At 43.2% G+C, this 22,188-nt stretch overlaps 1 protein-coding gene and 1 pseudogene across 1 annotated transcript in view; both read right to left on the bottom strand.

Annotated features, from left to right (window-relative positions):
* The window catches only part of LOC126249178 (protein tipE), a 509,628-nt gene that overhangs the window by 395,498 nt on the left and 91,942 nt on the right, over positions 1-22,188 (bottom strand). The window lies entirely within an intron of this gene.
* Positions 10,666-10,783, bottom strand: LOC126249818 (5S ribosomal RNA; annotated as a pseudogene).

The raw sequence follows: 22,188 nt of genomic DNA on the forward strand, positions 1-22,188 counted from the left end.
TCAAACAACAATGTCTGCCCATTGCCGTATAGCCATCCTGTGGATGTTAGCAGCATCCCGGTGGTGGTGTCAGGCCTGGAGCGGTCACGCATGTTCAGCCACTGTTACGACTGGGTTGTGAGTAGGCCACTCTGGACACGTTAAGTCCTCATACAAAAGGCCCTATCGTTTACAAAAAAATTCTTAGCAAACAATTTTTTGTTTACACTGAGGTAAGCCGGCCGGTGTGGCCGAGCGGTTCTAGGCGCTTCAGTCTGGAACCGCGCGACCGCTACGGTCGCAAGTTCGAATCCTGCCACGGGCATGGATGTGTGTGACGTCTTTAGTTAGGTTTAAGTACTTCTAAGTTCTAGGGGACTGATGACCTCAGATGTTAAGTCCCATAGTGCTCAGAGCCATTTGAACCATACACTGAGGTAAGATATGGGATAGCGATATGCACCTATACAGGTGGCTCTAGTATCACGTAAACAAAGTATAAAAGGGCAGCGCATTGGTAGAGCTGTCATTCTGTCATTTGTACTCAAGCGAATCATGTGAAAGGGTTTCCAACGTAATTATGGCTGCACGACGGGAATGATCAGACTTTGAGCGCAGAATGGTAATTGGGTCTAGACGCATGAGACATTCCATTTCCGAAATCGTTAGGGATCTCATTATTCCGAGATCCACAGTGTTGAAGTGTGTACCGAGTTTACCTAATTTCAGGCATTACCTCTCACCACAGACAACGCAGTGGGTGACGACCTTCACTTAACGACCGAGAGCAGCGGCGTTTGCGTAGTGTGTTCAGTGGTATCAGACAAGCAACAATCCGTGAAGTAACGACAGAAATCAATGTTGGGCGTACGACGAACATATAGGTTAGGACAGTAACGCGAAATTTGATTTTAGTGGGCTATGGCAGCAGACCACTGACGCCGCGCGGGATGAGCCGAGCGGTCTCGGCGCTGCAGTCATGGACTGTGCGGCTGGTCCCGGCAGAGGTTCGAGACCTCCATCGCGCATGGGTGTGTGTGTTTGTCCTTAGGATAATTTAGGTTAAGTAGTGTGTAAACTTAGGGACTGATGACCTTAGCAGTTAAGTCCCATAATATTTCACACACATTTGAACATTTTCAGACCATTGACGCCAGTGCCTTTGGTAATAGCACGATTACGCCTGCAGTGCCTCTCCTGGGCTCGTCACAATGTCATTTCGACCCTATACCACTGGAAAACCATGTCAGCTGCACCCCGATTTAAGTTGGTAATAGCTGATAGTAGGCTTCGAGTGCGGCGCAGACCCCACGAAGTCATTGACCCAAGCTGTCAACAAGGCATTGTGCAAGCTGGTGGTGACTCCACTGGGTCCTCTGGTCCAACTAAATCGATCATTGATTAGAACTGATTACGTTCGGCTACTTGGAGATCATTTGTAGCTAGACAACGATGGCAATTTTATGGATGATAGAGCGCAACGTCAACAAGCCACAGTCGTTTGCGCTTGGTTTGAAGATCATTCTGGACAATTCATGCGAATGATTTGGCCACCCATGTAGCCGGACATGAATCCCATCGAACATTTATGGGGCTAATCGAGAGGTAAAATCGCGCACAAAATCTTTCGCCGCCAACACTTTCCTAGTTGTGGTCAGCTATGGAGGCAGCATGGCTCAGGCTTCCTGCAAGAGGCTTCCAGCAGCTTGTTGAGTCCATGCCACGTCGAGCTGGTGCACTATGCCCGGCAATAGGCGGACCGACACTATACTAGGAGGTTTACCATAACTTTTGCCACCTGAGTTTACATTACATTGCTTTGTTCGGCGTCAGTGTTCGCAATTGTTGTCGACTGGCAGTCTTCCTTCATTTTGGAACAATTGTCAACACGTCGTATCGACATTATTCATCTGTTGATACAGTTAAAATAAGGGACAGTCAAGTGGAAACGAGACACATGGGAAAAAAGACGTAAGTAAACCTTTTATTATTTCAAAATTAATCGCCATAATTTCAATACATTTATCTCATTGTCATACAAGGCCGTCATTACCTTCGTTGACAAATGCTCGTGATTAGGTACGGAACCATGATTGTGCCCAGGCGTGCACATCGTCACCCGAGGCATATTGATGGCCACGAATGTCCTTCTTCAGGACTCCAAACATAAGTAAATCACGTGGGAAGAGATCAGGACTGCACAAATGATGCGTAAAGGCTTCCCAGCAAAACCTCTGCGGCGTTGTCGAAACATACTTAACAACATGTGGGCCAGCCGAGATTATTTCATGTATCACCATGAGATTTTCATACACTCCTGGAAATGGAAAAAAGAACACATTGACACCGCTGTGTCAGACCCACCATACTTGCTCCGGACACTGCGAGAGGGCTGTACAAGCAATGATCACACGCACGGCACAGCGGACACACCAGGAACCGCGGTGTTGGCCGTCGAATGGCGCTAGCTGCGCAGCATTTGTGCACCGCCGCCGTCAGTGTCAGCCAGTTTGCCGTGGCATACGGAGCTCCATCGCAGTCTTTAACACTGGTAGCATGCCGCGACAGCGTGGACGTGAACCGTATGTGCAGTTGACGGACTTTGAGCGAGGGCGTATAGTGGGCATGCGGGAGGCCGGGTGGACGTACCGCCGAATTGCTCAACACGTGGGGCGTCAGGTCTCCACAGTACATCGATGTTGTCGCCAGCGGTCGGCGGAAGGTGCACGTGCCCGTCGACCTGGGACCGGACCGCAGCGACGAACGGATGCACGCCAAGACCGTAGGATCCTACGCAGTGCCGTAGGGGACCGCACCGCCACTTCCCAGCAAATTAGGGACACTGTTGCTCCTGGGGTATCGGCGAGGACCATTCGCAACCGTCTCCATGAAGCTGGGCTACGGTCCCGCACACCGTTAGGCCGTCTTCCGCTCACGCCCCAACATCGTGCAGCCCGCCTCCAGTGGTGTCGCGACAGGCGTGAATGGAGGGACGAATGGAGACGTGTCGTTTTCAGCGATGAGAGTCGCTTCTGCCTTGGTGCCAATGATGGTCGTATGCGTGTTTGGCGCCGTGCAGGTGAGCGCCACAATCAGGACTGCATACGACCGAGGCACACAGGGCCAACACCCGGCATCATGGTGTGGGGAGCGATCTCCTACACTGGCCGTACACCACTGGTGATCGTCGAGGGGACACTGAATAGTGCACGGTACATCCAAACCGTCATCGAACCCATCGTTCTACCATTCCTAGACCGGCAAGGGAACTTGCTGTTCCAACAGGACAATGCACGTCCGCATGTATCCCGTGCCACCCAACGTGCTCTAGAAGGTGAAAGTCAACTACCCTGGCCAGCAAGATTTCCGGATCTGTCCCCCATTGAGCATGTTTGGGACTGGATGAAGCGTCGTCTCACGCGGTCTGCACGTCCAGCACGAACGCTGGTCCAACTGAGGCGCCAGGTGGAAATAGCATGGCAAGCCGTTCCACAGGACTACATCCAGCATCTCTACGATCGTCTCCATGGGAGAATAGCAGCCTGCATTGCTGCGAAAGGTGGGTATACACTGTACTAGTGCCGACATTGTGCATGCTCTGTTGCCTGTGTCTATGAGCCTGTGGTTCTGTCAGTGTGATCATGTGATGTATCTGACCCCAGGAATGTGTCAATAAAGTTTCCCCATCCTGGGACAATGAATTCACGGTGTTCTTATTTCAATTTCGAGGAGTGTATTTTTGGAACTCAGAATGATGACTTCCGCGGCCGTCGGTTAGCCTCGTTCGAAGAGGTGCACTCCTACACTACTGGCCATTACAATTGCTACACCAAGAAGAAATGAAGATGATAAACGGGTATTCATTGGACAAATATATTATACTAGAACTGAGATGTTATCACATTTTCACGCAATTTCGGTGCATAGATCCTGAGAAATCAGTACCCAGAACAACCACCTATTGCCGTAATAACGGGCTTGATACGCCTGGGCATTGAGTCAAACAGAGCTTGGATGGCGTGTACAGGTACAGCTGCCCATGCAGCTTCAACACGATACCACAGTTCATCAAGAGTAGTGACTGGCGTATTGTGACGAGCCAGTTGCTCGGCCACCATTGACCAGACGTTTTCAGTTGGTGAGAGATCTGGAGAATGTGCTGGCCAGGGCAGCAGTCGAACATTTTCCGTATCCAGAAAGGCCCGTACAGGACGAGCAACATGCGGTCGTGCATTATACTGCTGAAATATAGGGTTTCGCAGGGATCGAATAAACGATAGAGCCACAGGTCGTAACATATCTGAAATGCTAAGTCCACTGTTCCAAGTGTCGTCAATGCGAACAAGAGGTGACCGAGACGTGTAACGAATGGCATCCCATAGCATCACGCCGGGTGATACGCCAGTATGGTGATGACGAATACACGCTTCCAATCTGCGTTCACCGTGATGTCGCCAAACACGGATGTTACCATCATGATGCTGTAAACAGAACCTGGATTCATCCAAAAAAATGACGTTTTGCCATTCGTGCACCAAGGTTCGTCGTTGAGTACACCATCGCAGGCGCTCCTGTCTGTGATGCAGCATCAAGGGTAACCGCAGCCATGGTCTCCGAGCTGATAGACCATGCTGCTGCAAACGTCGTCGAACTGTTCGTGCAGATGGTTGTTGTCTTGCAAACGTCCCCATGTGTTGACTCAGGGATCGAGACAAGGCTGCACGATCCGTTACAGATAAGATGCCTATCATCTCCACTGCTAGTGATACGAGGCCGTTGGGATCCAGCACGGCGTTCCGTATTACTCTCCTGAACCCACTGATTCCATATTCTGCTAACAGTCATTGGATCTCGACCAACGCGAGCAGTAATGTCGCGATACGATAAACCGCAATCGCGATAGGCTACAATCCGACCTTTATCAAAGTCGGAAACGTGATGGTATGCATTTCTCCTCCTTACACGAGGCATCACAACAACGTTTCACCAGGCAACGCCGGTCAACTGCTGTTTGTGTATGAGAAATCGGTTGGAAACTTTCCTCATTGTCAGCACGTTGTAGGTGTCGCCACCGGCGCCAAACTTTTGTCATTGCTCTGAAAAGCTAATCATTTTCATATCACAGCATCTTCCTCCTGTCGGTTAAATTTCGCGTCTGTAGCACGTCATCTTCGTGGTGTAGCAATTTTAATGACTAGTAGTGTAGGTACAGTCATGGTTCCGTAGGTAATCGTAAACATTTTTCCATGGAGGAATTGACCGTCTTCTCTCACAGTGGGGTAAACGTCTTAACAGTTATGGCGATTACTTTTGAAATAATGAACAGCTTAGTTACTTTTTTCATGTGCCTCGTCTGAATTTCACTGCCACTTACTGTAACGGTTCTATCACACTCTCTTATTCTACACTAGGTACTGTTTTCATTTCTGACGGTAGCTCGAACTAAGCTATCTTTCTGTTAAGAGCTCTTCGGTCCAGTTAAATTATATTCCGATATTTCATAGCACGTATTTTGTTTTCTACGTAAATATGTGGAACTGTAAACATAAGTTCAGAATGGTTCAAATGGCTCTGAGCACTATGGGACTTAACATCTGAGGTCATCAGTCGCCTAGAACTTAGAACTAGTTAAACCTATCTAACCTAAGGACATCACACACATCCATGCCTGAGGCAGGATTCGAACCAGTCGCGCGCTTCCGGACTGAAGCACCTAGAACTGCTCGGTCACAGAGGCCGGCATTAAACATAAGTATTCAGGGACGTAAGAAGTGTGGTTTTCAGCTGAGTGTCACTGACTTACTGACAAATGAAGCTCACAAATGAACTGAGCAAGCACACTTCTGGTGAAAGTTGTTGTGGCGTGTAGGCGTGATTACGAAGGATTTATATGCTACCTTCTGAGACCACCTGTTAACTCCTGTCAGCAAAGTGAAATCATTTCGCCTGTTTTGTCTTAGTGTGTATACATGTTTGAGCAATGCCACTCTGTCTTTTAAAAAAAAAGTTGCAAGTGGGGGACAAGGTTACGATGTTTGCAATGGTTATAATGGCGTTCATGTATGCTACCCTACGTCAACGCGATAGTCACTCAACACAATTACATTTTAGGCGTCACCAATTATTTTCGAGCCAACTGATTAATTTCATTTGTTGGGCATAAGCGAAAGCATAATAAAAACATTGTTTTCCCAGATCGCGTTTTACTTATACTGCAATAAAAGATGTTGAAGAATATTCAATTTCTCTCGATCTTCCAGGAATAATGACAGCCAAGACCAGGAGTTAAAATCAGTTACACTGCTCCGTCAGAAGGAAAAGGGGAAAAAACAATTTCTTATTTGACGGCCTCTCGTAAAGCGAGTTTACACGAGTTTTACGGCAGTGGTTCTCCCCGTGAGCTTCCACGTCAGCCCCAAAATAAGCGAGTAGCAGTTTTACGAACCGGAGGGACTGCCGCGATGGCGATTACGTGAAATGTTAAGCACAGATTTTGTGTCTCTACTCTAAGGGAGCACGATCCCTCCTGACGATGACATGCTATCGCCAGCTTCATATTTCGGGTAATAATGAGCGACGTTGATAGTGAATAATGATTGCAGCAATCTTTCAAACCAACTTTGGGTTTGTAACATGTTGTGCTCACACTTACGAAAAGCAAAGGAACGAAAATAAGTGCATAACATCCAGTTGACAGCCAGCTCACCAGAGAAGGAGCAGATGACTAGGTGGTGGAATGATGGGGTAGGAAACTCGTCGCATCCTTTCAATAGGAATCATCCCTTCGATGTAGGAAAAGCACGGGAAAGCTAAATTTGGGCAACTTATCAGCGAATTGGACCGCCGTTTCCGTGAATGTGAGTCGACTGTCGCTCAAAACAAAAACTTACGAGAGAGCGTGATGAAACATACCCGCATCGAATTACTAGTGCGAATAGGTAGTCTGAACGTCAAACAGAGGACAAGTAAGAAGGCTGCAATTGACAGAGCACGCAGACAATTTCTTCTGGATACAACCTTGGCAGTCAGCATGGTAGCATGAAACAAATGTAATATCAGCCAGATGAGTGTCATTCATAGCTTTCATCGACTTAAATTCCATTCCTTTCAACTGCCATTAAATCAGACAATCGTCACCTTATATATAATGACGAATAGAATTTTGTCAGTGTACCCTTCAACGCCTGGGAGACGGGACAATGTTTTGAAACGTGCCCTCTTTACCAATGAAGTAACACTTACTAACACGACAATGTAAATTTACTGAACATGCTATACAGGGCAGCAGAAAACACACCTCGTCCTAAGTTGCAACAGCAATGACTGTGCAACGTAAATGTCAGTTGTGGGTCCTTACTTCATCCCCAGCGTGTTAAATAGAAATATATACACGCACTTTCTTACGATCTCTCAACCTGTAGTTCCAGCAGAGATATCAGTACATAAGCAACAGTGCACATAATTCTAACACAACAGCTCGCTGCATCGCCTTTCCACTCTTGCTATGCAAACATTGAATGAAAAGTTTCCTGACCATTCGACAGGACGGAATGCTGCAGTAAAATGGCCTGTAAGGTCTCTCAAGTTGCCTCCTTTTGAATTTGTTCTGAGAGTAGCGGGCCGTCTAACGTGAAGCCCCAACCACATCGGATGATATGTGCCGACGAATCGCCACAGCATGCACCACCGTATCATCCACGGATCACTCTTATATGCATTTATCTCTCGAACTGCGATTTCAGATGTGTCTTGCAGTCAATGGGAAACAGTTTGAGTACATGTTTAAGTCAAGTTTAAAGCTGTGTTGCGGGGTCAGGAATTTTCTCTGCCTCGTGATGACTTGGTGTTGTGTGATGTCCTTAGGTTAGTTAGGTTTAAGTAGTTCTAAGTTCTAGGGGACTGATGACCATAGATGTTAAGTCCCATAGTGCTCAGAGCCATTTGAACCAAAGCTGTGTTCTGTTGAGAGAAGTACACTACCTGCCAAAATAAGTCAAGTACCCATAAGGCGAGGAGGAGACGAAATGAAACTTCACGGGTTGAAAGGGTATTTGGTCAATTCACTTTAACGATGAACATGTCAGTACGAGCCCACATATGTAGAGTGGAAATCAATAACAGGCTAAGTGTCAAACAGCTGATTGCGAGTTATTCAGCTATTTTTGTTATGACAAAAATATTTTAACGAAAAACATCAACAATATTTTTTATTATTTGCAGTCTACAGGAAGAGTCACACAACTATGGCAAATTTTTTTAAGTTCCCTTCCCTTTTGTCAATGAAAATAAATATTTTATTCTGAAAAACGCAGAACGTGCTAAATGCGACACATATTATCGACAAAGGACGAGGTAAGTGCCAATGAAAGAAATCTCAGCCATTATCAGTTTTTTAATAATAAATATTTTACAGATATATTTTACAGGAACACTATCCCCTGATTATTTTTAATCCTTTTAATTTTATAGAGGACAAAATAATTTTAATTGATTAACTGTTCTAAAAATGTTCTATTAACCACTATCAAACACGGCAGCATCTGTTGCAGATACTTTTTCTTTTCAGCTAGCAATTTGTTTTTAAACTGTTGGGACGGTAAAATAAAGTTATTTATGATGTTAGTGGTATCCCTTTCTTGAAAATTTGTAAGTACTCCAGTTCTAAATTTCGTTAAAAACTGTTCTCGTCTTGACGCCATCAGGTGCTTTTTTTTTCACTTCAACGCAACTACGTTTGAAAATGTTTATTTTCGTTGTGTTAATATTTGCATCGGCTGCTTATTTAAAATAAGAGTCCTATGCCTAAAGCATTGTAATCACAAATGGATAGTTAGGGCCGGCCGCTGTGGCGGAGCGGTTCTAGGCGCTTCAGTCCGGAACCGCTCTGCTGCAACGGTCACAGGTTCGAATCCTGCCTCGGGCATGGATGTGTGTGATGTTCTTAGGTTAGTTATGTTTAAGTAATTGTAAGTGTAGGGGACTGATGACCTCAGATGTTAAGTCCCATAGTGCTTGGAGCCATTTGATTTTATTGTTAGGTGTTGCATTCTCCATAAGTGTTACTAGGTCCTTAGGTGTTTGATAATCTGACATTCATTGAGCCTCTTACGTTTTCCAGTCTGGGTAAAATCTCTGTCACACGCTGCAAATAGTTTCCAAACTTTGTGGGAATCAGCCCACTTTAGCCTCACCAGTGGTCCGTTACATATCTCTCATGCTATCTTTCGAGCCTTATATGCGCTACTAGAAATGATCATTGTACTTAGCCCGCTTTTCAGGTTATTCGCAACGGCACTTAGCTTAGTTTTCCGGATCTAGCCAAAAAAAGTACTTAACCAGTTATTGATTTACACTCTTCATACTACTGTGACGCTGCATCGCAATTCGCCTGGATGCATGTTCCGATTCTGTTTGGAAATGTGTGATAAAGCCTCTGTACCCTCTCCTGAGGCAGGCCGGCCCACACATGTTGTAACTGATCCTTGATATCCTGGACACTGGCCATGAGACGGAGTTGAGGTCCGAGATGGTCGCAAACATGCATTTTCGGGGATAGATGCGGGGTTTTCGCTGGTCGTCAACACCATGCAGACGGTTTACTGAGACACGTGCCATGTGTGGAAGAGCATTTTCCCGTTGAAACGATACTGTCATATGAGAAGTAACAGTTGAGGACACGGGATGTCCTCGACGTACCACTGTGCTGTCAGAGTTCCCTCAGTCACTACCACCTGTGATCTTAAGTCATACTCGACGGCTCCGAACGCCGTGACGTCATGAGTAACATCGTTGTGCCTCTCCCAGGTCGCCGCCATACTCGTGACGATGGTCATCTGCGATAGTGCAGAACCCCGATTCGTAGATGAACACATCACGTCGCCATTCTCAACATTCGGTGCTTCCCGGCCGCAGCTTCAATCGAAACTCAGCCAGATTTGTTTTGGTGTTAGTGGCCACCGTCACATCTGAATACCCCCCCCCCTCCCAATTAGGATATTGTACGATTGAACCAGCCAGACTAATGGAGACCCAGAATGTGTTCCCTTTCAAACTCCGTTAGGTGCTGATAACATTATCTCACATGAGCGCGCGGCATTTCCGTATCACACACAGGGATCATTCAACAACTGACGCTATTCACGCTCCTACTAGGATTGATAACAAAACTAAACATGAATAATGCTGACGCACTCTTTTGGCCGTACTAAACGTGACAAAAATTTCAGCTTTAATGATTTACGTAGCCGCTGATGGAGAGTACGTCTAGAAAGTAACAGTACATTCACATCCGAACATGTCACATGGGTGCTTAACTTTTTTTTCTTTTGTTTGTGACGTGCGATCAGCAAATCATTTAGAGTAATGTATTCAGTTCATTGACGTGTGTATTGCATTGAACTGCAATTTCAAGCATACTGAAAAATTTACTATTGACGATTACTCGAGACGTATTGCAAAGATGTGTGATCATCTGTTCAATATAAAGCACTCCGTCTTCAGGCCACGAGTGGCCTACCGGGACCATCCGACTGCCGTGTCATCCTCAGTGGAGGATGCGGATAGGAGGAGCGTGGGGTCAGCACACAGCTCTCCCGGTCGTTATGATGGTATTCTTGACCGAAGCCGCTACTATTCGGTCGAGTAGCTCCTCAATTGGCATCACGAGGCTGAGGGCAGCCCGGAAAATGGCAACAGCGCATGACGGCCTTGATGGTCACCCATCCAAATGCCGGCCACGCCCGACAGCGCTTAACTTCGGTGATCTCACGGGAACCGGTGTATCCACTGCGGCAAGGCCGTTGCCGATCATCTGTTTAATATGCACTAGCTAATGTTGACCACACACTGTTCACTCCTGTTGCTGAACAACTAAAGGTGATCGAATCAATTTGATAAAAGCTCATTAGAACACATTTTTGAAAAACGTAAGCAATCAGGTGTAATGCCAGTAGTTGACACTAGCAGCTGACAATGGTACACAACCACAACTGCATTGAAAAGCTATATAAAGGAAATTATTCTGCCTATCAAGCAAACCATGGCCAATCCTACGCCAAGAAAATGTCAACGGACTCCCCCTTTTTGAGACAAACATCCGTCATGAGCACTGAACAAGCAACAGCCCTAGATTCTGTATTCTTTCCTTAGATCAAGGCTCCGATACCTCTCCCAGTCCCCTGGTCCGCCCTCGCTCTTTCCTCTCACAGCCCAACAACATCAGCCTCGTTCACGCTCCCAGACATACCATTCCATCTATCTGCATTACCCTGTTACCCTCTGTCCTTCTAATCCTCCCTCCAACCGTCACAGCATTCACTCGGTGTTTACCTCGAAGGACTTACAAGGCACAGCATAGTCATCATCTAATTAACACTACTTGGCATCACCTCAGGTGTTTCTATAGAAAACCACCGAAATACATACTTTAATCATTCTAACAGCCCGTCTATGTGGAGCGAATGAAATGACCACTGAAGGCGAATAATTGTGGACGGGAAGAAATTCCATTTCCACGTAACACTATTTCATTTTAAGTATGATTAAACACACGCCGTCGTTATGTATCTGCAGTTTAAAGAGGTCACAAACGAAACTGGCTAGTTATGCAAAATCAGTTTGGGATTGAAAATTCAACTTGTTTCAATGAATTAAACTGCACATGGAGGACAACATGATTTATACTTCCAGAAATAGTAGGCAGTACTCAGTGAGACGGTTCGAAAGAGGTATTGGCAGTCAGTGCCACTCCTGAGAAAGCGCTGTGCAGAGGTCCGGAAGAGTCGGCTGTTAAGCCTAAATCGCGAGGCTGTTGAGTATTTACTCTTCATCGGCCTCGTACTGAACTACGAAGCTGGAAATACCCGTTTTCCTAACAGAATCATTTAAATTTTTTGGGAACTCTTAAGCGTCATTTATAACGACTGCTCGCTTTCATCTTTCCATTTACTTCTTTTGACGACTATGCACAACCTGTGCACAGTTATACATTTTTTACTGCTGAAGCGTTCATAATAGCTATGAGCTTTTAATAACTTCAACTAGCTCCGATCGCACCCACGCCCGGGTTCCCGGGTTCGATTCCCGGCGGGGTCAGGGATTTTCTCTGCCTCGTGATGGCTGGGTGTTGTGTGCTGTCCTTAGGTTAGTTAGGTTTAAGTAGTTCTAAGTTCTAGGGGACTTATGACCACAGCAGTTGAGTCCCATAGTGCTCAGAGCCATTTGAACCATTTTTGAAGCTCCGATCGCAACTTCCCGTAAACAATATGAAGGCTGTCAATTTCCTCAAACCGTTACACATTACAAAAACCGTTTGACATTCCTAACAAACGCTAACATGCTGGTTCACGTCAATTGCTTCAGTGACATAATGCGAAAAATTACCCGCAGTGAGGGAACAGATTCCGTAATACCTTACATATATCAAAGAACCCAATGAACAGTAAAAATTAGAGTAAATTATTTGACAATCGGAGCGCTTGGAATTAAGTTCGCGTTGCGGAAGGATCTAGTAATAAATAAAATTTCGATATCGCGCACTTTCGTTGAGGTGGCATCAGAACGAGGCTACGCCAAATATACGTATGTTAAACCAGGAACAATGCACAGAAACTCTTAAAAACGAGTGAAAGTCAAATTGAAATACACGTAAATAATTTGGTTGTTCGTATGGAATCAAGTGAACGCCAACTTCAAGTTCCACACAATGCATCCAGAATTTCTTAAACTTGAATCTAGGGACTGAATGAATATCGTGACAAGAAATTGTCCTCAAACTGATATTGACCTCACAATCAGACCTGGTTGGGGAGACTGTAAGTTCAAGGCAAGTTCATGACCTTGGGGCGTAGACCAGTCTCTCAGGTAGAATGGCTCTGAGCACTATGGGACTCAACATCTTAGGTCATAAGTCCCCTAGAACTTAGAACTACTTAAACCTAACCAACCTAAGGACATCACACACACCCATGCCCGAGGCAGGATTCGAACCTGCGACCGTAGCAGTCCCGCGGTTCCGGACTGCAGCGCCAGAACCGCACGGCCACCGCGGCCGGCGCTCAGGTAGAAGTGTTATCATTAATGCAAGGCATTGGGATGCGGAAAGAAATGAAAAGCATTATAACTAATAAATATGAAGAGTTTCAAAGGTAGTTTCTTAAATTAATGTAATTCCGACAAAAAAGTATTCCCTCAAACTTTCAAGTGCGCAGCGTCAGGGTAGCTTTCATCTAATGAAGATATGACGTACCGAAAATTTAAGCCATTATAAATTTTATGAAAGCATGGAACTAACTACACTATTATGAACAATGCAATAATAGAGTTATTTTCTGGTCAACGCAGATTATCACTCAACGAGTTGACATCTCAACCTTAAGCACAAAAGGTAGTGAAATAGAGCCAAAACATGAACGGGTTAATACGTGACATTATATTAAGCTAGTTAAAAATTGACAGTGATTAGGGATTAACACTACTGCGTAATGGGGAAATAAGGATTAAATATTTCCGAACGTGTCAAAGGAACTGAAATAAATTATCAGAAAATTTCATGAAATTCTGAAGTTCGTTATTGCAAGTAATAGTGAACATAGTTTTCTAAAATCCCAAAACGATGTGGTCTAGTGACAAGAGGCATGAGGCTACTGGAAATTATAGTCATAAGTGCATCAGGATTAATCTGCGTTGTACATATCACATACTTGATTACAAAGCATATCTCTTTGCTGTTAATGAAACCTATTATACAGTGACAATGAAAAATATATCGACTCTTCAGAAAGAACCGGTATTGGCTCGAAATTCTAACTATGTAATAAGCGGGCTATGCGTGGAATAAGCGTCATTATAAGAGGGAAAGAGTAAAAACAGATGAAGATTAAATACGCTGCTGTTAACTGAACGAATAGCACGTGGAAGCAACGAGGTTTACAGTGCACGTGTGTGTCACTAAGATCATACAATTCATTCATCTTAATAGTTAATTAAATTTGATCTTTATTTGCAATCAGCGCTCAGATAACATTGTTGGAAGAGCTGCTACTAAACAGTTTGACGTCTGCATATGATTTAACGTAGTGAAGCTCATAAGAGTCACCACTCTCTTCTACGCCGCTGAATATTGTGCCCCAGTTTGGCGAAACAGCCCATATGCGCAAAAGATATAAGTCCATCTAAATACCCGTATCACCATGAAAATGCCTCCTAGTGTTATCATATCAACACTATGGAATGGCTGCCAGTACTAAGCCAAATTCCATCCTCTCAACTATGACGCATACATGCTCTCTCGAACGAGTACAAAAAGACCATGGATAATAGAAATCTACCAATATATCTAGATATCTATGATGCAGACCATAATGGATTCTGCTATAGACGACCACGCAGAATAACAACAAGAGTCGCTGTGGAAGATAAGTTCAAGCTTTCTAATGCATGGACTCGAGAATGGACCGGACAACAAAATAACAATATGCCATGTATCACTCCAAAACCACCGGGATTTGACTTTACACGGAAAACGTGGTCATTACTAAGCATGATGAGGACTCAACATGGACACATTACAGTAGAATGTCATACGAGGTCATGCAGTGCTAGACCAGAAGACTTCCTGCTGTCAATTCCAAAGTCGAAAATTTACATAAAATGCTCAAGATGCTTGCTTGTAAGATTTTATACTGTATATGTCATGTTCTACACACTATTTTTTCCAATGTGTCAAAAAGCCATACGATATATGAATAATAAACTTACTACAAGTATGCTTTAATAAGTAATACCCCATGGTGTCACTATCATCGTAGTATTAACAACTGCTTGTTTCCTCTTTATTAAAAAAATGGTTCAAATGGCTCTGAGCACTATGGGACTTAACATCTTAGGTCATCAGTCCCCTTGAACTTAGAACTACTTCAAAATAACTAACCTAAGGACATCACACACATCCATTCCCGAGGCAGGATTCGAACCTGCGACCGTAGCAGTCGCGCGGTTCCGGACTGCGCGCCTAGAACCGCGAGACCACCGCGGCCGGCCCTCTTTATTAAAGCCGACTGCGAATGACACAGACTGCTTTCTTCGATCTCATAACGTAGACCCGCTTTTATGAATGAAATAATTCATTCCAGCATTTCTACCCTACATACCAACAGCAACGTGAAGCTATGTGGTGCACAGAGCGCCACTCAACTCCGTCTCAAGAACTCTCATTACATTCTGCCATTGTCTTTATAGACGAGCAACTTCACTTGCCTTGGGCACCAAACACTTCATTGCTGTGGCCTAATAAGGTATTAATAGGGCGAAATGTAAACAGTCCTTTTACAAGAACTTCGATTTATTGCTGTAAGTATTTCAAACTAATCTACGTTACAAATTCTGACACTGTCTTTTCGAGTTCTGTTGACAAAATTATGCACCAATAACATGTTTGAAAACTGGTGACGTTGATTAATAATGCAGTGGGTTGTTACCAAGAGGCGACCGACATCACACAATCTTGGTAGAATCTTACACCGGTTAGAATATGCCCGAATACTTTTCCCACAATAAGTGACAAAATTGGTCCCTAGCCATGTTGGTAAAAGTCGTGGATCTCAGATACATGTAATAATTCTTTCACTAAAACTCGATTTCTTAGTTTCAGTTCAAATAATACTGCTTTTTAATTTCAAAACTTTATTCATTGGGGGAAACCATAGATAATAGGTATGAATCAGTGGCCTCAATTTCTTGTAAAATTATGGAAGCATTGAACTCTGTTTCAAGATGACGTTTTTAGAGGTCGAATAACTCAATTCACTTCACTCACGCACTCCATTCAGGGCACCGTATTAAAAAAAAACCGCCGACACAACTCCATATTGTTTCTTCGCAGATATAACACGTGCATACGAAATATCTCATCGTGTCAATGATGAAGATAGGATGTCTTACTTTCTTCACTGTGGTGTGATGCCGCATGAAAAGGTTCCATAGCTGACAAGACTTTTCTTGTTTTGAATTAAGTAATTATGTATATGGTCAGATGTCCATCCTCACCTTACTCTCAGACGAGGAATTTTGTTCGTACTATCAGTGGATCTAATAAACTCTGTTCTACATGTTTTCGTGTTTTAAATGTTTAGCTGTCACGTTGTTGGGCAGTGTGAGGAACCAACCTGGTACTGGCTTGAATAGGTGTGGGAAACTGCCTAAAGTCTCAGCTATCCAAGGTAGCTTAGCAGAACAATTATCGTTAATAGGGTATCCCTCACAAACGATCTCTATACGTGCTACGAGTTCGTACATCACAACAGGGAGTAAGGTAACTTGCGTAGAAATGCTGCCCGCAGTGACGAGATAACAGTGCAGTGTAAGAACCCAGAAAGGGCGCCCTGTTGAGCTGAATAACTTCCAGCGTGATCAGAATGCTGGCTGTGAACTGCACAGATAAGGTGTAGATGAGTCCTTCAAAATATACGCTAGAGGATCTTTTAGATTTCACTATTACGTTTGAACATTACATCTAACCACTTGCGTGGACTTCCATAGACCATTAATCAATCAGTGCCTCGCTCAGAGCTATCGATTATCTTCCATCGTCTCTCTAGCGTAGTGGCACCAAGAAGCCATTATTGCTGATGAGAGTAGTCTATTTCATCTTCCCACGTGTCATTAACGCTTCCATCCTTCCATTAAAGCGCCATTAATTCCTACCTCTCTAAGCCTGTGGCAACTAACGCATTGATGCATTAAGTTCTTTCATGGGAGAGTGCTGCGCTGTAATAAGATTATCTTTGACTATTGCTGCAACGGTCAGCTATAAAGGAACACGTGGCGTGTCATATTGGTTTCCGGAGTTCGGTGTGGTCGCATTAGCCATCGTGCTATGGACTGGAAGCAACTGCACAAAAAGCTAATTCATTTCGTTCGTTTTGTAGTTTTCAGTCCGCCAAATTATAATGTAATCTCTAGTCCGTCGAATTTTCTATAATTTGTTAAATCGAATTTGATTTGTTGAATTTTGGAAATATCTGACGTACAGTGTGAGACAGCGAAAAATGCATGTGCGTCGACGTGCGTTGGTCTCGCTTACTCTTCTATTCAAGTCACATTATTTACTTTGGACGTGCGTAGGCGCTTTATGCCACACTTTTCTTTGTTGGTACTTATTATTATTGGATCAGCCCTTGTGTTGATAAAAATTACAATTTTTTGCGTGTTTTAGTGCTCCAATATGGATCTTTCATAAATGAAACTTTTCTTGATCTTTTTCCGAGTCTTGTTGTTGTCGTGTGGACCTCATTGTTAACTTGAAAATTATCTAATAAATGTCCACGTTGAACGTTTGGCAGCATGTTTTGAAAACATTTAATATTGTTCAAGTGTGCTATAACTTGCCATTGTAAACATAGACTAGACTTCATCCCACCTTTACCACATGGGTTTAAACTCAGCACAGGGAAGGACATACTTAGGCCTAAGGCTCTAAACCCCACAGAACTATAATAGCAGCACGTAAAACGACAAAATAGCTGCAGTGGTACGTGCTACGTGCACTGTCATCACTACTAGATGAATAATGTCTTGTGCCTCACAGCCCTGTGCAGTGGTCACTGAATCATCGATATCGGTCATAGGATCAACGAAAACTAGTTAAATGGTTGAATTAATCACATTCCTTGTCACTTTAGATGGACGGTCACGTCCGGATACCCTGTTATCTAGGCGAACGGCCCATCGAAACGTGTATCGCGCTACGGACGCAGGTCGTTGGGGGCAGTATTATGCTACGGAAGACACTCATCTGGGCATCCACGGGACCTGTGGTAGAATCGAAGTCACCGTGACAACTGTAGACCACTTTGACATTATTGTTGGCTACCAGCATCTCTTCATGGTTGATGTCTTCTTCGAGGTTGATGGCATAATCCACAAGGACAATTGTCAGTGTTACAGTGCCAGAATCTTGCCAAAGCGTGATAGTGGACTCACATTAATGTTCTGGTCTTGAAATTCGTTTGATCTGAACCTGACGGAACTCATACAGCACTCTGTCGGTCTCTAGCTTCACGCCCACAAATTTACAGGAATTGCGTGATCAGTGCTTAGACATCTGGTGACAGAAAATTTCGGAAACCTACCAAAAACTTGTCAAATCCATGCCACACAGAATCGCTGCTTTATTGCGTTCCAAAGATGGACCCAACGGTATTAAGCAGGTAGCCATCGTGATTTGGCACATTAATGTATACATCTCAAAATTACATTACTTGATGCAAAAACCGTCCATATTACGATTTTTACTGTATGTAAGTGTACTGCGTGCTGAATCAAACAATATGGGTAGAAGCGTCTGTGAGATGTTTGATCATTTTCCATGTCAATCTGAATAGCTAAGAAATGAATAATTTGCATTTCAGAATTTTTTTTGGGGAGGGGAATCACCCTCTCCTCAGATAAAACTTGCAAATAAAACATGCATATATTATCAGAAAATGGTCGTCTTAGACACAAGGCAAAAGTAATACAGTGACAGACTCGAACCCGACAGAAGCCGTGAATTTGCATTCCAAATGCCGGTATGGTGCAAACGTGTAGCATCCTTGTTTGTAATGTGACGACCGCAATAAAGCGACATACGTTGGGATGACCAGTCGACGCTCTGTATGCGTGTGCGTGTGTGTGTGTGTGTGTGTGTGTGTGTGTGTGTGTGTGTGTGTGTGTGTCGCTCACGCGAAACAGGACAGCAGTCGGCAAACGTCCCGCAGAGGGTAATTCTCTCGCGTTCCGAGTATCGCATTATGTGAAATCAATTACGTGCTCACCTAATGGCATCAATGTCTGTAGTGCTTGGCCTCTGCATATGCACGCACTGGAATCTGGAATCGATATATATCAAATATGTGGTGTATCAAATTAAACCAAAACACGAAAGCAGCATTTCCACAGCAATTTAAAATTTTTCTTTTTGTGTTCTACCTGTGCATCCGACCACAAACGAAAATAATTATTTTTTGTCAATTTAAAATTAATATTTGTGTGTTACTCCTGCTGCTTCCTGTGTTACTCATCTGATTACAAATAATGATGAATAACCAACCCTGCGAGTACATGTATATGAATATTAGCGTCATTTTTAAAATACTGAAGCATGTTAAACGAAAATTTGTTCTTCTTATTCTTTCGAATAACCCATTTGGAGGGTACGATGAATCGACTTTGGCTACTCTTCATTGTATTAGATTTCCTTAGTTTCCAAATATCCTTCATACTTTTAGAGCGTTGTTCCCTTTCTTCTTGAGTCCACTTTCGTCTAGTTGTTTTCTTTCTCTCCCGAAATTCTGCCTTTTGAACTGCCTTTCTGAAATGTATTCCGTTATCTATTGTGTCTATTGTAATTCCAGCGTTTTTCATGTCCTTTTCAGCCTCTATGAACCATGGGGGCTTGGTTTTCTAGCGATTGAGTAATGTGATTATCCGCTTGTTTAGTCTGTTGTTATCCATTCTAAATATATGTCAGCCGGCCGGAGTGGCCGTGCGGTTCTAGGCGCTACAGTCCGCCCCCGGTAGCTGAGTGGTCAGCGCGACAGACTGTCAATCCTCTGTGCCCGGGTTCGATTCCCGGCTGGGTCGGAGATTTTCTCCGCTCAGGGACTGGGTGTTGTGTTGTCCTAATCATCATCATTTCATCCCCATCGACGCGCAAGTCGCCGAAGTGGCGTCAAATCGAAAGACTTGCACCAGGCGAGCGGTCTACCCGACGGGAGGCCCTCGCCACACGACATTTCATTTCTAGGCGCTACAGTCTGGGGCCGAGCGACCGCTACGGTCTCAGGTTCGAATCCTGCCTCGGGCATGGATGTGTGTGATGTCCTTAGGTTAGTTAGGTTTAATTAGTTCTAAGTTCTAGGCGACTGATGACCTCAGAAGTTAAGTCGCATAGTGCTCAGAGCCATTTGAACCATTTGAATATATGTCGAAAACACTGTAGTATTCTCTTCCTCATTACATCTGTTAGTTTTTCAGTTTTCAAGTATAGCTCTCTGTTTGGTCTTAACCTGTATTCAGCATTATCGTTTCTTCTAGCTCCCAGTATTTTCTTTAAAATTCTACTTTCGACCTTTTCTAGTTTCTCAAGATCTCCATTTCATGTTACTTTAAGTGTTTTTGCCTCATACAGAGCTTTAGGTCTGGACAATGTTTGGCAGTGTCTTAATTTCGTGTTCAAGGACAAGCATTTTTTGTTATAAACGTTTTTAGTCATATGAAACATTTTGTGCACTCTAGTTTCTACAGCTGTCTTTTCTTTTGCATTGTATGTAATCCACTATCCTAGGATTTAAAGGAATCTGTTTTGTGTATTCTATTGTTGTCAACTGCAATATTTTGAGGAGCATCACAGATGTTTTTCATGAACTTTGTTTTTTCAAAGTATATTTGCAGTCCTACTTTGGTTGCTTGATTTTGCAGTTCTCTTATTTGTTCTTGGGCATTATCTAGCGAATCTGCAATCAATGCCATTTCATCTGCGAAGGCTTAACAGTCGACAGTTTTCTTGCTTGGATTTCTTCCTAGTTGAATCCCTTTAGTATTGATGGCCCTCCTCCATCCTCGAACTACCTTATCTAACACACAATTGAAAAGCAGAGGTGACAAACTATCTCCCTGACGAACACCTGACTTTGTTTCAAACGATTTTGAAAACTCTCTCCTAAATTTTAGTTTCGATTTTGTGTTTTTCAAAGTTGCTTTAATTATTTCAGTTGTTTTAGTATCGAGTCCCAATTCTTTTAAGATATCAAGCAGTGTATTTCTGTCAACTGAATCACAGGCTTTTTTAAAATCCACAAAAGTATTTACACATTATAAGTTCTGATTCTCCTCATTTCTATTATGTTCTTTAAGTTTAATATGTGTTCTGCACATGATCTTCCCTTCCTAAATGCAGCCTGATACACTCCTAGCTGTTTGTCAAGTATTTCTTCTGCTCTTTTTAAAAGCGCCTTAGCCAAGATCTTATAGGTCACTGGTAAGAGGGAGATTCCCCTATAATTGTTGGGATCTGTTTTCTTCCATTTTTATGTAGTGGATGTATTAGTGCAGATGTCCATTCTGGTGGTAAGCTGTGTGTTGTCCAGATTTCTTTCAGTATTTCTGATAGACATTGTATCATGTTGTCACTAGAGTACTTACATAGCTCAACAGCTATATTATCCTCTCCAGGTGTTTTATTATTTTTAAGGTCTTTTATGATTTCTTTTATTTGTTCTGTGGTTGGCGGATTTGATTCCGTGGTGTTGGGTTTACAATACCGAAATTAAATTTTTTTTGGTGTATCACAGTTACGTAGTTCTTCAAAGTATTCAGCAAGTATTCTATAGTTCTCTATGCTATTGTATGCAGTTTTCTGCGTTTTTGGGTCCGTGAAAAATAGACTAGATGGAGTGTATTTCTTTAAGTTACTTTTGAAAGTTTTGTAAAAATCCCTAACATTGTTCTGTTTGAAGTTGCAGTCTATTGATGCTAGTTGGTCTTTCATGTATTGTACTTTGATCTTTTTAAGGCCTTTTGATGCTTGCATCTGGACTCCTTTTAGGGAGTTCCTAATTTTATCATTTTTATTTGCGTTTCATATGTCCCAAGTTCGTTGTCTTGTTAGGATTAGTTCGCCACACTCATCATTCCACCAGGCATGTTTCCATTTTTTGGTAAAAGAGAATTGTTTCTTCTGCTGTCTGTACTATGTCCTTTTGAAGTTGTTCCCTTGTTTTAGGTGTTCTCTTTTCCAAAAGTGTCCTGAAATTATCTTCCTTATTTAATTTCTGAGGGCCAGACTTTTTAGGTTGATATTGGCTCTTTCTTTTATATATTGGCCTAATTTAGAATAATTTTGAATTTAACGATAGATAGATGGTGATCTGAATCTAAAGCTGCACTCTTAGTAACTTTTACATTGAGTATCTCTGATGTAGACTGTCTGATTATAGCAACATGGTCAAGCTCTTTCTCCCCACGTACTGAATTCGGCGATACCCGTGTATTTTGTTTCCTAGGGAGTTTTATGAAAAATGTAGGCTTTAGAACTATGTCATGTTCTCTGCATAAACTAATAAGTCTTTCTGCATTTGCATTGGTTCTTTTATTTGCAGGGGATTTGCCTACTATGGATCGGTGATGACGTTCTTTAGCAATTTGAGCATTAAAGTCTCCCAGCAATATTAT

This window comes from Schistocerca nitens, chromosome 3 (genome assembly GCF_023898315.1).
Source record: "Schistocerca nitens isolate TAMUIC-IGC-003100 chromosome 3, iqSchNite1.1, whole genome shotgun sequence".
In the NCBI taxonomy this organism is placed as follows: domain Eukaryota; kingdom Metazoa; phylum Arthropoda; class Insecta; order Orthoptera; family Acrididae; genus Schistocerca; species Schistocerca nitens.